Genomic DNA, 17,269 nt, shown 5'->3' with positions numbered 1-17,269 from the left:
TGTGTCTATGTGCCTGTGGTTCTGTCAGTGATCATGTGATGTATCTGACCCCAGGAATGTGTCAATAAAGTTTCCCCTTCCTGGGACAATGAATTCACGGTGTTCTTATTTCAATTTTCAGGAGTGTATTAAGCAGGTGGTCATAATGTTTTGTCTCATCAATGTAACTGAGAGTCTAAATTTTTAGAAATGTGTTCAACAAGTCTAGGAGAGTTTCGTGAGGTTTGCTGAGATGGCTTTGCAATAACGCTTTGCTGTGTTGTTAATTTGTGTTTTAAGTCTCTAACCCCGTGTTTTCATAGTTCAAAATAAATTGGGAAATCATTATTAAAGTTTGGGTGACTTGTCGTAGAATGGCGTTCTGCTTTACTTTTCTTCGGAACAGACGCACTACTGGTATACAGTAAACACAAAAGTTTTCCTCTTCAGTAGACGAACAGATGTCTCTCTGCCTTGAGCAGACACAATCTTTCTTGTTTTTACTTCCTACGTATGTTTCGGAGACGTTTTTCCATCTTCAGTGGGTTTTATTTATTATCTGTGGAACAACATACGTACATTTGTAATATTCTGCGTAATAAATGTCTTTCAGGGACATAATAAATTTTGTATAACCATTTACGTTGCTATGGGTATTTTTTTATTTGAGCTATAGGCCTATTTCAGCTATATAGCCGGCCGGAGTGGCCGAGCGGTTCTAGGCGCTTTAGTCTGGAACCGCGCGGCCGATACGGTCGCAGGTTGAATCCTGCCCCGGGCATGGACGTGTGTGATGTCCTTTGGTTAGTTAGGTTTAAGTAGTTCTAAGTTGTAGGGGACTGATGACCTCAGATGTTAAGTCCCATAGTGCTCAGAGCCATTTGAACCATTTTTTTCACCTATATAGTCATCATCAGGTTATCTGCAATAGAGCATTTTATAGATTTTGGTACGTCCGTTGTATGACATGTGAGTTACTTTGTTTACTGACTGTATTGTTTCGTTGTTACTTCCGAAGTACGCACTTGTGTGTTCAACTACGTTCTGACACTTCATTAATAATGGTAAGAAATAAACTTAATTTCCAGATGAAATATTAGCCGAGAGGTCAGGGGCGCTGCAGTCATGGACTGTGCGGCTGGTCCCGGAGGAGGTTCGAGTCCTCCCTCGGGCATGGGTGTTTGTATTTGTCCTTAGGGTAATCTAGGTTAAGAAGTGTGTAAGCTTAGGGACTGATGCCCTTAGCAGTTAAGTCCCATAAGATTTCACACACATCTGAACTTTTTTTTGAGATTACAGAAGGTCTAATGTTGTTCACGCGAATAACGAGTACACCTCTAAGAGTACAAAAATCAGTTTTGTTCTGAAATTTGATCTAATATTAGAAATCGTCGGAACTGAATGTTTCTGATGAAGGGGGCTGGGAGAAAAAAATCACAGGTGCCACGACACCCGAGGACGCCATGTTGGACAGCACTGGTTTACTGCTTTCTGTCAGTGCTCTATGAAAAATACGTGTCACCCCTTTAGCGGTATTTATTTTTCGTTTTGCGCTAGTATATGCGAGTCACCTACGTATTATCAACTATCACCGTGGTACATATCAGATCAAAACTGTAACTTATTTAGGTGTGGAACTTTGGCGATACAGTTTTTTACTAAGTGTAGTACGAACGACACCCGGAACCAATTTCGAAGGGAGCATACTACTCATGCAATCTCCGTTGCTGCTGCTGGCACGCACAGACAGCGGCGCTCATATTCCTTTGTTCGCCGAAACACGGTTTGTCGGTCCGCTCGCCGACATGAGCGCTCGCTCTTTCTGCGTGACGGCGGTGCCGTAACTCCGAGCTAGCCAGTGCAGAGGGTCATTTTTCCAGCAATTCCCGGGCAAGGCCGGCCGAGATTAACGGATCTGCGTTATTAGGAGCCGGCGCGGAGTGACACGGCTCCCCGATCCATCACGCGTGTCGGTGTGTGACAGCGCACGCGCCCATAACTCTGTCGCTTCGTCATAACTCTCGCCACGGATCCGCCTCTGCGATCGGTTCGCCATTAATAAAGTGCACGCCGGGCGACGAAAATGTGGAAGGGCAAGAGCTGGCTGGGCGGGAGAGGCACTCCTCTGCTGCGAACTGTCGTCAAAAGAACCGGCCTCCAGAACGGCCAGCAGTCGACATGGACGCGTGCTCTCAGCTGTTTGCTGCAGATCTAACAGCAGTAGAGTGAGGGAGTAAAGTAAACTCGACGAGAGTAATCTGTAACAACCATTTACACTTCGGGTCAATTAGAATTTAAATGAACCGTCTACCAAAAGGTCCCAGTTGTCGAGGGAAGGGCGTTTACTTCGAAGAATAAATAAAAGTTTCGAAATGTAAGTGTAACCGAATCGCCAATGCACCTGAAGTCTAAGCTGTAAAGCAACAAGCCTCATAGTCTTCAAGATGCGAAGCAGAACATTTCGGATGAGACTGCAACAATTCCAGCAGTCCAGTTTCGTTCAGCCTTCAGCTGCCTGCTGGCCAGGGCCCAAAAGTGCCAAGAAACGAATAGTGGTCACTTTCAGTATCTACTACAGTCAGATTAGTATTGTATTTCCTTTCCTCTGCTGTGTTTCTCTGTAACCTGGAACTCTGCTCTCCGGGCCACTTTTTTTCCTGCACCCTCTGTCTCTCTCCACATATGCACATAAATTCATACTCTGTAAGCGACTGTCAAGTACATGGCGAAGGGTACTTCCAATTCTACCATTTTAAGCGCTTGTTCCCGTTCCTTTCACACTTAGAGACTGGGAAGAATATTTAAAAATCTCTGTGAGTGCTGTAACTAGTCTAATCGCATGCTCATGAATTATACGGAAGCGATACATAGACATTTGTAATACACTCCTAGATTAATTTACTTTTGATTTTTGAAGTTTTGGAGGATATTTTTCACGCAGTGGTTTGCTTCTATCTTCAAGTATGTGTTCCGCTTCTTCGGAAACGACATGACACTCTCCTGCTGGTAGAACAAACCTGTAACCATTCATGCTACACATATCTGTATACTTTCAATATCCGCTGTTCTTCTTAATTAGCTTAGATTGTCCACTCTCTCGAGCACTGCTATAGGGAAGATTTTTACAGGAGTTTTGTAAGCAACTTTCTTTTCTAACCGATTATATTTCCTTAGTTTTCTAAGAAAGAATCACAGTCTGACGTCAGCATTACCTATGAGGGAACCAAATTGATCGTTCCATTTCATATTAAAATAGTTATACCTAGGTGTTTCCATGAGTTGACCGCTTAAAATTGTTACTCGTTGATACAGGATACTGCGTTTCTCATTTTGGTAATGTGCACAGTTACACGTTCCTGGAGATTTAAAGCAAGCGGTTAATCCTCGCACCACTTTAAAATCTTACCAAGATTCCATTGAATATTTGGGCCACATTTTTCAGACGCTGTTTCATTTCGGTATGAAAAGCAAGGCTCCCAACACACTTCCCTGGGGCACACCTGAAGTTACCTCTGCATCCCCGTGCGACTGCTACGGTCGCAGGTTCGAATCCTGCCTCGGGCATGGATGTGTGTGATGTCCTTAGGTTAGTTAGGTTTAAGTAGTTCTAAGTTCTAGGGGACTAATGACCACAGCAGTTGAGTCCCATAGTGCTCAGAGCCATTTGAACCATTTTTGAACCTCTGCATCCTTCGATGGCTTTCCATTCGAGAAAACACTACGTCCTATCTACCGAAAAGTTCTCAATCCAGATACAAGTTTTGCTTGATACCACATACAATCGTTCTATCAGCAATAACCGTTTGCTTGCAACTGTGACAAATGCTTCCACTTATATACTAAATACGTAACGGTATTTTACGATCATAATGACCTCAGAAGAGGGCAACAGTTTGTGAAAGTAGCTCGCAATATTTTTGAAAACTAAACCAAAACGAAATCCTGCCAAGGGGTCTGATGTGCAATTTACTTCATAAATTAAAAAAAAAAAAAGCTTCACAAACGAAACAGCTATGCAAATTGTGATTTAAGGCAGTAACATACAGGCAATAAAATATTTTATAGAACATTCTCGATCTTTTTATTTTTCTGTGGCAACCGGTTTTGAGCCAATGTGGATAATCTTTGGACCATACTTCATAACTCAGAGTACAACAGAATAGAGCGAAACATGTAATGTAATAAATATTAAGTTAAGAAATCGAATTTCGGTTTAAGCAAAATAAAGAATGAAATACAATCACAGTAGTTAGAAAAATCTGGAAAAAAGTTATAAACTTCGTTAAAGTAAGACAAGCGATAAGCGGGAAATCCGGATTGGAGACCCGGTCCGGCAGAAATTTACATTGTCGTCATTCCGTTATACATCTGATGTATTTCATGCATCAGATACACTGATTAGCCAGTACATTATGAGTCGGCCGGGGTGACCGAGTGGTTCTAGGCCGTACAGTCTGGAACCGCGTGACCGCTACGTCGCAGGTTCGAATCCTGCCTCGGGCATTGATGTGTGCAATGTCTTTAGGTTAGTTAGGTTTAAGTAGATCTAAGTCCTAGAAGACTGATGACCTCAGAAGTTAAGTTCCATAGTGCTCAGAGCCATTTGAACCAGTACATTATGACCACCTACCTAAGCGCTGCTACGTCAACTTTTGGCACAGATAACAGCGGTGACGTGTCGAGACATGGAATCAATGAGGCTTTTGTAGCTCTCTGGAGGGAAATGGAACCACATATGCACACACAGGTCATCTAATTCCCGTAAATTCCGGGAAGGTGGGTGATGAACTCTCTCGCACATTCACTTACATCTCAAATGTGTACGATCGGGTTCAGATCTGGCGAGTTGGGGGGCAAGCACACCAACTGGAACATGTCACTGTGCTCCACGAATCACTGCATCACACTGTTGGCCTTTTGACATGACGCATTATCTCAATTAAAAATGCCGCTGCTGTAGGGAAACATAATCGTCATGAAGAGGTGTATGTGGTCTTCAACCAGTGTACTACACTCCTTGGCCGTAATGGTGCCTCGCACGATCTCCACTGGATCCATGGATGGCCGCTTTAATGTTCCCAGAGTACCATGGTACCGCCGCCAGATTCTCTGCGTCCCACAGTACGGGTGTCAAAAAACGGTTCCCCTGAAAGACGCCGGATTCGTTCCCTACCACCGGCATCATAAAAAACGTATCATCAGACCACGTAACGATCTGCCATTGCGCCAACGTTCAGTGCCGATGGTCCTCCTTGCAGACGTCTTGGTGTCAGCATCAGCACAGGTATCAGCCGCCGGCTGCGGAGGTCCGTCGTTAGGAGTGTCCGGGGCACCATATGTTCAGACTCACTTGTCTCTGCCCAGCATTACAGTCTGGCGTTAGTTCTGCCGCAGTTCGCCGCCCGTCCTGTTTCACCAGCTTGCGACGTCAGATGTCATTAGTGAGGGGTGGCCGCCCATGTCTGGACGTGATTTCACCTTGGTTTCTCCACGTGTTGAAGGCACTCACCAGAGCACTCCTCGAACACCCGACAAGTGGTGAAGTTTCAGAAATGCTGGTGGCGAGCCTCCGGTCTATCACAATCTACCGTCGGTGAAACTCAGATTGCTCGCCTTCCTTGTTCTACACTCGAACAGCAAGCTCATTGCTACTACACGCACCTTCCTTGTATTTGACCAGCAGTCACCAGACGCGTTAATGTCGATAGTAGGTTGATGGTCACAAGTTCTGACTCATCAGTGTACGTGTTTTATTTCCTTATATTTTTCCCTTTGGTGTTTCTTCCCCATCGCTCCTCACTGAAAGCTGACGCTCTAAATCAGTGCACGTCAATGCTTTTTGCTCAAGAGCCAGTATTAACATAGAGGGAAGACATTCCGTGTCGCATATGTACCAATCTTATTATTAATTCGTAAGATATCCAAATTGGTATGTTGCGAGCGTCCAGTTGTGATAAGGGCGCGATAAGTCGGCGTAGTGATCGTTAAAAATCGGCACTATTCAGACTATTTCGTGTCAGCTGTTCTCTATTTCAGACTGTTGCACCCTCAGTGACCGCAAAGTCGTAGCACAGCTTTGCCTAACTAAGTCTTGTGTTGTCTGTGTGAACGGATGGTTAAATGGTTAACAAAAGGAAGTGTACTTATGTTTGAAAGCATTATTCAATATAAGACATTGTGACATGTAGTTTGAAGGTCAGTTTTCTTCTAGTCACTGCAGTATATTATAAAATCTTTAATATAATGTTCAAATGTTCAAAAGTTGTGAAATCTTATGGGACTTAACTGCTAACGTCATCAGTCCCTAAGCTTACACACTGCGAACCTTGCAGGAGAGCTTCTGTAAAGTTTGGAAGGTAGGAGACGAGATACTGGGAGAAGTAAAGCTGTGAGTACCGGGCGTGAGTCGTGCTTCGGTAGATCATATGGTAGAGCACTTTCCCGCAAAAGGCAAAGGTCCCGAGTTCGAGTCTCGGTCGGGCACACAGTTTTAATCTGCCAGGAAGTTTCATATCAGCTCACACTCCGCTGCAGAGTGAAAATCTCATTTTGGAAACATATCTGATAGTGTTTGGATGAGGGATTTGGGAGGTTCTGAACCAACCCTTGGTTGAGACGAGTGGGTAGGGCAGGAGCACAGACAGGGGTCGGAGGGGAGGGTTCGGCTGGATCTCGTAGGGCGGCCATATATCTGGATGAATTTCTGTTCGAGTCAGAGGATGTGATTAAAGTTTTGTTGAGAGAGAGCGTCTAGGTGTAGTGTTGGGGGAGTTTGTTAATATCGGTCCAGCGGAATAGTCGGAGAGAAGGTGGGGAATTATATGGCGATTAGTATAAATTTTTTGGCTAATTTAGGATTTTAATAGGCGTTCAGCATGGATGAAAAGAGTAGGGACCTGTATTATTTGATACAGGATATGTGCGATATGCTTGAACGAGGGCGTTCTAGGATGAGTACAACTTGTTAGGAGTTACATTTGCTAGGAAAGACTGAGTCGCATCAGAGATTTATGGGTCTTGAGTATTTTGGTAGGGTCACATACTTATGTTCGAATACTCAGTAGGGTCAGTAGTTATCAGCCGTTGCGGCCTTTTTAATGAATGTTTAGAAGGTGAGGTTTCCACGTCAGTTGATGATCAAGCATTGGTCCGAGGTATTTTAGTCTGTTAATTGGATAGGACAGTCGTAAATGATAAGTTGTGGGCGGGCGGGAGGAGAAGCCTGGTTGGTTCGCAATATAATTATAGCCTTAGTTTATGTTTTCTTATGTTTACGCAAACATCTTAGGGACGGAAAACTGTACACTGTTAAGTGGGAATTGTCAGAGATAAGATGGGCTGGTTTGGATGGACTACTGGAAGAGAATATAAACTGAAAAAATGGAGCCTTCATAACACGAGACGGAGTGTCGTGTGGGACAGCCGGCGCGAGCAGACACGTGCTGTGGAGACAGACAGGGGCAGGGGACGGAGCTGTTGCGAGTGGACCACCTGCGCCGGGAGCCGCCTGCTTCTTTCCTCCCCTCGCAGCGCGCCGCGAGGCTGCGCCCCTCGTCGAGTTCTTTTTAATAATACGCTAAAATGCATTATTCATATTCCATTAAGATCCCATTTCTGAGTATTTTAATTTCCTGCCCCCGGCGCGCCGCCGTTCCGCCGTGCTGCTATCTGCCGGCGCTCGCGCGGGAACACGAGAACACGGCAGCGAGCCGCCGAGCACCGCTACCCCGCTGGTCCGTGGATAACCGACCTCCGTGACTGCCGCTACCTGGATCCAGGGAAAGGGGGCCAACAGCCGTTCACGATACAGCGGCGTCAGCCGACTGGGAAAACGCTGCGCGCAAAGACCGGAAACGCCCGCCTGTCAGCGCGCCGACAGGAAAACCGCATGGACCAGAGAGCTCTGTCACACCTGCTGATCTGGGCTTAAGCTGTCAGGCCGACGGATCCTGCTCTGAATACACCATCTCAATATACTTCCAGTAAAATAAAAAAGATGCAACTGGCAGCAATTGTCTCTTGCCTTGTTTAATACATGCAACTATAAATTCTTGCGTAACGTGCACTTGCAGAATTGACGGTTACCAAATTATTTTTATTACATAATATTTATTTCCTGATGGTATAGTGCTGCTGGAAAATGAAGCACTATCTCCACAATATCGGAAACGTGCCATTCATGAGGGTATGCTGAAAAGTAAGGCCTCTGAATCCCTTTCACATGAAAACTTCTACAAATTTTTAACTAAACGAACATTACTAACATCCTACGTCTTTATTCTTCATGTCTACAAATTTTCAGCCCTCTGCCGCTAGAGGGTTCCGAATTGAAGCGTGTAACGTGGTGGTGTCCGACGCAATTATGCTGTAGTATGAAAGACAGCGTGCTCTAATCGAGTTTCGAATTCGAAGACTTCGTTCACACTTTGAGCACCCTCTTCTACAGCACCACAATGTCAGAACACTCAATAGCTCTGCCACATCTGCAACTATCTCGCAGCGATGAGAAATAAAGATGTAGATATGAAGAATACATGCGTAGAATGTTAATAAGGTTTGTTTTCTTTCAAAAGTATTAAGAGTTTTCAAATAACCGTTTCGGAGGAATCACTTATTAACAAGCCCTTGTACAAGCGAGGTGCATTAGCAGAGGAACTGAAAATTAAGGCAAAAGAGCACAATATCCAGTAAAACCATTTTTGTAGATAGTAAATAACATGATTGAATTCGCAATTCAGATGTGTGCCAAATGATATAGGTTATAAAAGAGACATAATGAAGGAGACAAACGTAAAACTGTCCCAATTACACAGTGTTGTACTCAAACGTGGGCCACTCAGGCGGACGGCAGGTACAAAATTCTGTCAGCAGAGCCCCGACTTCTGAATGACGTCATATAGATTGTCTTCCAAGAATATTCACCCTTCAACCACAGCTGCTTCAGGAAACACCTGTTGCCGGGCGGTGTGGCCCAGCGGTTCTAGGCGCTACAGTCTGGAACCCCGCGACAGCTGTGGTCGCAGGTTCGAATCCTGCCTCGGGCATGGATGTGTGTGATGTCCTTAGATTAATTAGGTTTAAGTAATTCTAAGTCCTAGGGGACTGATGACCTCCGATGATAATTCCCATAGAGCTCAGAGCCATTTTTGAAACATCTACAAACATTGGCTGGGTCACATTACAATTATTTGCGATAGATAACAGGACGCGAACTACAGCTTCACTTGCTATCGAACGATTACAATACAGCAAAATGTGTATTAGAACCTCCGGTTTCCTTGGAATGTTCTCTTCTAGCTTCTATAGCCTGGGTGTTATGCCTAAAATACTACACACTCACTTTTAATTGAGCTCAAGTGACATTGTAATGTAAATGTTCTGCGTTTTGATATTTTTGGCAAGGTTCAATAACATTCATGATAACCTAGCTTGTCTAATTTTTTTGAATTGACTCTTAAAAACCTCGAAATGCCATAGCTGACATTGAGACAAGTAATTTAACTGGGTTTTCGTAAATGTAAACCGATTCATCGTACTTTTGCATTGCCACTAGTTCGAAGAAGGAAAAAAGAGTAGACTAGAAGAGCACCGCCCTTTTAGGGTGTTGGCAGGATCGACAAGCCCAACATCTACACGCCCAGCGAGCGCGCCACATGTTCAACATTTGTCATTAACGTTTTGGTTATTCCCTGTGTGGTGTCACCGCCAGACACCACACTTGCTAGGTGGTAGCCTTTAAATGGGCAGCGGTCCGGTAGTATACGTCGGACACGCGTGTCGCCACTATCGGTGATTGCAGACCGAGCGCCGCCACACTGCACGTCAGGTCTAAAAAGACTCCCTAGCACTCGCCCCAGTCGTACAGCCGACTTTGCTAGCGATGGTTCACTGCCTACATACGCTCTCATTTGCAGAGACGACAGTTTAGCATAGCCTTCAGCTACGTCATTTGCTACGACCCAGCAAGGCGCCCTATTCAAGAATGTATTAGGAACAGGTAATATTGTGAATCATGTACCGTCAAGAGCGACGTTCATCATTAATGAATTAAGGTTAAGTATCAAACTAATTACGTCCGCTTTCTGAATTCTAATTCCTTGTCATGTTCCAGACCTCACGTCAGTATTGTTCTTCCCTCCTCACGCCAGCCTGCGTGAGCTAAAACGCGTGCATTTCGGCCTCCTATAGTAACACGGTGTCGGTTCTCCTGCCAACACAACATCATGACCACTACGGTCCCGTTTATCTTATATCAAAATACCTGCCCCATCGTCATTTTCATCAATGCGGGATTTTTTTAACGTTGATTTCAAGACAATGTAACATATCGAAAACGACGCATAGTAGGAAAAGTTCTTGGTGAGAAGTTAATGTTTACTAATGTAAAGGGGACTTCCGAGTGGGCTACAACTGCCACTCCTAACCATCCCTCCTGAGTGGATGTTGCCAACTTTGTATTTTGAACTGTTAAACCCTATTTTTACTGCATATTCGAATTGTATGCCAAAAAATGCGTACGGTTTACTCAAATCATTATTATTCTTTCGTGGTAAATGGCGCTGTAATCGACGAATATCAGGTGTGCCTGTTTTTGGAAATAAGAACTGACCTGTAGAAATAATATGGCTAGTCACTGACATTTCTGGCAAATGAGCTACTTGTACGGTGATGTAGTTTTCTATTCCCTAAAGGGTTTTCAATGTGGTGAGTCCCTAAACCATCGGAGCACTTGATCTGAAGTTTCACCCTTGAAGCTCACCATCATGTTGACTGATTTCGGCGTGTATTTACATCCAAGCGCTGTAACTGTCAGGATCGCCGCTTCACGGCTACCGGCGGAATACAAAACCACAACAGCTATAACAATGGGAAATGTCCATGAAGTGAGAGTGACAGCGCAACTGCCATGGATACGCACCGAAATGGAGCACCCAAAGGCGAGAAGCAAGGAGACTCACCGATATCAAGCAGGTCCATGGGAACAGAAAACTAATACATCTACGTCTTTGTTCCTGCCTCATGCCAAACATAGATTCTAACCAGAAGCTGAAATGGCTAACTACTGTGTATTGCCCAATATACTAAAACTTGCAACACTAAATTGCGAACGTAAATATCACTCTTTAGAACGCAAACGATTACATTTGCATGTACAGGAAATGTTCAATAAAATGCGCTGGTTCTTATTGCAAAAACAACCACATTTGATATTTGTCGATTGCAGCGCCATTTACCACGAATGGAAAACAATGGCTTGAGTAAACTGTATGTATTTTTTGGCGTAGAAAGAAACATTTTGCCCATTCACTGATGTGAGACGTTATACTTCAGTGCCTCTTAGTGACATCTATCATCGCCAGAAGCGTCGACGGATATTTTGTATCTGACAAAAATGTTTCTCACGACGTTATTTATCACTCCAAGACTTATTTTGAAAATATGTAGATTGCAGCTTAAAATTGCACCATTTATTTCATTACTTCTGTATACATTCGTTACTGAAAAACAAAGCAATTAAAAGGCTTAAACAAAATCTAAAACCTTTGTTACACCACGCGTCAACAAGTAAATCACATAGTCTACAGTCATTGCAAACGCTGAAGGCCAGCAGGTGGCCCATGTAATGGAAAGACCTCAAAAGTTTGCGAAAATATATTTAGGCAGGAGCACAATCGATGTAAATTCTCATGGAAGTCTGAAATTCTAGAAAGAAAGTGTGTCCGAGACTACTGGATGAAGAATCTAGCGGAGTGGATAATGTCACACAGTAAAAAAATTGTGTACGTGACTGGGATATTAAATCCATCTCGATATATCTGCTGTCAATCGCGATGGGAAACCACAGATCAGAGACAACGTAATCTTTGTTCTGGTGTGACGGCAGTTTTTTTTTTTTTGTTGAATTACATAAAAATATAACAATCATATCGTCCAATCGGCAGGAAAAATAAATAATAATTATTCTCAATTGAACAATCAGGCAGTTTATATTTTAACCCGTTTTTAATCCAACTTCAGTGAGCGAGGACGAGGTAATTAGCAGAAAATAAAGTGAGAAAAAATGTCAGTTGCCTTAAATTATGGTATTATATGACTAATGAATACTATTCACTATTAAAACTTACCGAAGGTCACCCCTAGAATTGTTAGTAAAACAGTGTTTACAATGCTCCCTTTGAAAGTAGCAAGAACTTTGATAGTCTGTTGTTTCTGAAAGGAATATCTGGAAAATGACAATATCCATACAGCTTTCCGTTACAGCATATCTTTGATCAGAAAACCCGTCACAATCTATGCAATAAGACACGAAAAAGAGGCATACCAAAGGGCCTAACTGATGTTCTAAATGGTCTCTACAGTAATACCAATTGTTGAACTTAATGTGACTATAACCAGTAACTTACACCGATAATAGCAAGATCATAAATCACAAATTTTAGAGAAAACGTAATTTATTAGAGAATTTAAGTCCTATATGAGACAAAAATATATAAGAAGTCAAAAAGTCAGAAAAGGACTAAAGGTATTTATCGAGCATGATGTAATCAAAGAACGTAGATATTTATGACCCAAATACTTTTCATGAAAGGAAGATCATTTCTCAAAGCTGGTTCTTGAGCATCAACTAACAGGACGAAGAAATTCAGGACGACCCAAGGTCACGACCTGACGAAACTGTCTAGTTCTAGATTAGTATGATACTGATGATCACCGCATCGTCCATCAGTTAATACTTCAGGCTACTGAAGACTATGAAAGGTCGTACTGTAATTCGCATAGTATATATGTGTAAAAACAAACGTCTGCGAATTTAAAAGGGAAATTATGAGTCTAAATTTGGTTCAATTTAGTGAATGGAAGTAAAAATTACAGCGTCAATCACTATAGTCTGAAGTGTAGCCAGAAATATAATAGATAGACGGCTAGCGAATCATGGACTAGGTTTATGACCACAGCCTTTATAGGTGCTCTATGAAGGCGGAGAAGCGGAGAAGTTCAACTGTCGTTGATGCTAAATAGTAACGTTCCATATAAAGAACTGTTAACACCAAACTATGAAGTTATTTAGCACACTGTCATATAACCGTAGCGTAAAGAGAAAAACTTGTGTAGAGTTTAGGAAAGTTTATCAAATGCGAAATCAGTCTGCAACAGGAAGCATATCATATTAATTGGGAAAATACAAAACGATGGAGCCTCCAACGGAATGTAGGAAGGCCTCAGTTACATCAAGCTACTTTCATAAATGCTTTGCACAGTGAAACATAACTATTACTTATGTATACCATTCTGAACTAACAAATATGGCTAATTATCCAGACAAATGCAAATAGAAAGTAGCTGTTGTCGTCAACGCCTGTGTATCAAAGTTGATACTGTAAAACATGGAACCATCGATGGAGGCCATAGTAGTTACCAAGTGTGCCTAAGCGTTCTACACCAGGGCTATACTTCGGTATTTGATTACAATAAATGTGCAGAAAGGTAAGTAATGTTCGCTAGTAATATGAATTGCAGTAGATAGGCTTCAAACCAGAGAGCGTTGCTAGAAGTTATTGAAGTTAATTAGGTGTTTGACACGCTCTCTGGTATTCTTTGGAAATTATCCATTATTGTGCGATATGAAGCACCACAGAGATTTCAGTGCCGTTATGGGTTACAAAATTTACAAATACACAATTATATTATGCAGCATGTCGGAGTTTGTTGATGTAAATTTCATTCTGTCGGACTGGTTTAAGACCTGACTACAAGATGTCATTAGTGGATATCCTATCTCAGTGGTACTCTTTCTGTTTCCTGTTACTGCGTGATCGTAAGCAGGGGCCATAAAATGGCTAGAAGTTCGTTGTATATGGTTTCGTACATTTGAGAAATTGTTTATATTAGCATTCAATTGACAACACTCTGTACCACATCTACATTGTAACTGGGTAACCTCCTTTGATGCTAGTCAATTGTCAGGACGAGCATTATTGAAATTTGATTCTAAAGCATTATGTCAGGGTGAAAAACACTAAATAAATTACTTTTTCTCTCTTAACAGCATGTGGGCAGGGTGGGTTCTATCTTGGTTCGGGTATGAGGTAGAATGAAACAGCATTTTTACATAAGATAACTTTTATTGAAAGATTTGTGCAATGGTTTCCTTACTGGATTTTTCTGGCTGGGAGAGCGGCAGCTGGGTCTTTTGCGAAGCCTTCTGCTGCGTGAGTGGCGTCGTCTGATTACGCCTGGCGGTGTGTATTCCGTGTCGCGTTTCACCCAGTTGACTGGAGACACGCATCGTGAGGTGGCCCGTTTAATTATTGAGAGCGAAGTCGTGAATCGGGTGGTGATGCTTTGGATGTGGCGTCCCAGCGTGTTTCTTTTGTACATGCGGCCGCGTGTGACAGTGTTGTGCGTCGACCAGTGGAGTGGCGCGGTGGGGGAAGGCCAGTGTCCCGGACTCGAACAACGGACTCCCGCTTGCCAGTCTTCGGCTGTAAGATCTTCATCACCATTTCACAGGTGACTGCTGATGTGAGGCCATCTTCTTCCCATCCTCACGAGTCACCCGGGTACGTAAAAATCAGTCTTCAAATACCTTCTAAATGGTTCAAATAGCTCTGAGCACGATGGGACTCAACTGCTGTGGTCATCAGTCCCCTAGAACTTAGAACTACTTAAGCCTAACTAACCTAAGGACATCACACACATCCATGCCCGAGGCAGGATTCGAACCTGCGACCGTAGCAGTCGCACGGTTCCAGACTGCGCGCCTAGAACCGCGAGACCACCTTTTAACTTCTGTCTTCTGGCGGCGAGGCTGCTGCTTGCTATTCCATTACAGTGCCAGACTTGGTGCTTCTGTGTACGATGTAGTCTATTCCTGCACGACGGTCTTCAGCACCGAATGAACTGTACTGGAACAGAATCGAACCGAAACTGTACTGAAAACTACTCACGGGTACACTGCGTCTCATGTATTTATTTGCTTCAGTTCACTGGAGGTGAACGACTTCACGGTCATTGCCTGTTCTGTCACGTTGAAAACCTTCTCGAAGAATCTTCTTAACGTCGGTCATTGGCTCTTGGAATGCAGGCGAGGGCCTTTGATCACATGTGACAATTGAGAAACACGTGAGTCGGTCGGACGATGCCCTGACGGTTGAATCGACAGCTTCCGCTTATGTGCGGAGGGCAATGGCTTCTCCTGAACGTGCTGAGTTGCAAGTGCCGGCTCCAATGTTAGGCGCGTAATGGGGCCCCTTAGGGATATGGCGGCTAAGGAGGGGAAGAAATCCAGTGTGCACTCCGTGTGCATTCCGGGAGGAGTCATTCCTGATGTGGAAAGGGTCCTTCCGGATGCCATGAAGAGCGCAAGGGTGCAGCCAGCTGCAGGTGGTGGCACATGTCGGCACTAATGACGTGTGTCGCTTTGGATCTGAGGCTGCCGGTCTTGCTTACGAGATGAAGGCAGAGCTCACCATCTTCAGCATCGTCGACAGAACCGACTGCGGACCTTTGGTGCAGAGCCGGGTGGAGTGTCTGAATCAGAGGCTCAGACGGTTTTGCGACCGTGTTGGCTGCAGATTCCTTGACTTGCGCCATAGCGTGGTGGGGTTTCGGGTTCCGCTGAATAGGTCAGGAGTTCACTACACTCAGTTGGCGGCTACACGTGTAGCGGAGGCTGTGTGGCGTAGACTGGGCGGTTTTTTAGGTTAGAAGGCCTCGGGAAAGTACGGGGTGGGCTGCAATGTCAAGGGGTGAATGGCAAATACAGGACGTGCTTGGATCAAGGAACAGTCGGAATTATAGTTGTAAATTGTTGTAGTTGTGCTGGAAAAGTCTCTGAGCTTCATGCGCTAATAGAAAGCACAGAAGCTGATATCGTTATAGGTACAGAAAGCTGGCTAAAGCCTGAAATAAGTTCTGCAGAAATTTTTACGAAGTCTCAGACGGTGTTCAGGAAAGATAGATTATGCAGAATTGGTGGTGGAGTATTTGTGTCTGTCAGTAGTGGTTTATCTTGAAGTGAAGTGGAAGTAGATACTCCGTGCAAATTTATATGGGTGGAGGTTATACTTAACAGCCGAACTAAGTTAATAATTGGCCCCTTCTACCGACCCCCAGACGCCGATGATACATTTGCGGAACAGTTCAGAGAAAGTTTGAGTCTCGTAACAAATAAATACTCCACTCATACGGTTATATTTGGTGGGGACTTCAACCGTCCCTCGATATGTTGGTAAAAATACTTGTTCAAAACCGGTGGTAGGCAGAAAACATCTTCCGAGATTGTCCTAAATGCTTTCTCCGAAAATTATTTTGAGCAGTTAGTCCACGAACCCACGCGAGTTGTAAATGGTTGCGAAAACACACTTGACCTTTTAGCCACAAACAATCCAGAGCTGATAGAGAGCATCATGACTGATACAGGGATTAGTGATCACAAGGTCGTTGTAGCTAGGCTCAATACCGTTTCTTCCAAACCCATCAGAAACAAACGCAAAATAATTTTATTTAGAAAAGCGGACAAAGTGTCACTAGAAGCCTCCTAAAAGACAATCTCCATTCCTTCCGAACTGACTATGCAAATGTAGATGAGATGTGGCTCAAATTCAAAGATATAGCAGCAACAGCAATTGAGAGATTCATACCTCATAAATTGGTAAGAGATGGAACGGATCCCCCGTTGTACACAAAACAGGTCCGAACGCTGTTGCAGAGGCAACGGAAAAAGCATGCGAAGTTCAGAAGAACGAGAAATCCCGAAGATTGGCTAAAATTTACAGACGCGCGAAATTTGGCACGGACTTCGATGGAGATGCCTTTAATAAGTTCCACAACGAAACACTGTCTCGAAATTTGGTAGAAAATCCGAAGAAATTGTGGTCGTATGTAAAGTACACAAGCGGCCAGACGCAGTCAATACCTTCGCTGAGCAGTGCCGATGGTACTGTTACCGACGACTGTGCCGCTAAAGCGGAGTTATTGAACGCAGTTTTCCGAAATTCCTTCACCAGGGAAGACGAATGGAATATTCCAGAATTTGAAACACGAACATCTGCTAGCATGAGTTTCTTAGAAGTAGATACCTTAGGGGTTGCGAAGCAACTCAAATCGCTTGATACGGGCAAGTCTTCAGGTCCAGATTGTATACCGATTAGCTTCCTTTCAGATTACGCTGATACAATAACTCCCTACTTAGCACTGATATACAACCGCTCGCTCACCGATAGATCTGTACCTACAGACTGGAAAATTGCGCAGGTCGCGCCAGTGTTTAAGAAGGGTAGTAGGAGTA

Source organism: Schistocerca gregaria, chromosome 1 (genome assembly GCF_023897955.1).
Source record: "Schistocerca gregaria isolate iqSchGreg1 chromosome 1, iqSchGreg1.2, whole genome shotgun sequence".
NCBI classification, from domain to species: domain Eukaryota; kingdom Metazoa; phylum Arthropoda; class Insecta; order Orthoptera; family Acrididae; genus Schistocerca; species Schistocerca gregaria.
This window is presented reverse-complemented; position numbering follows the sequence as displayed.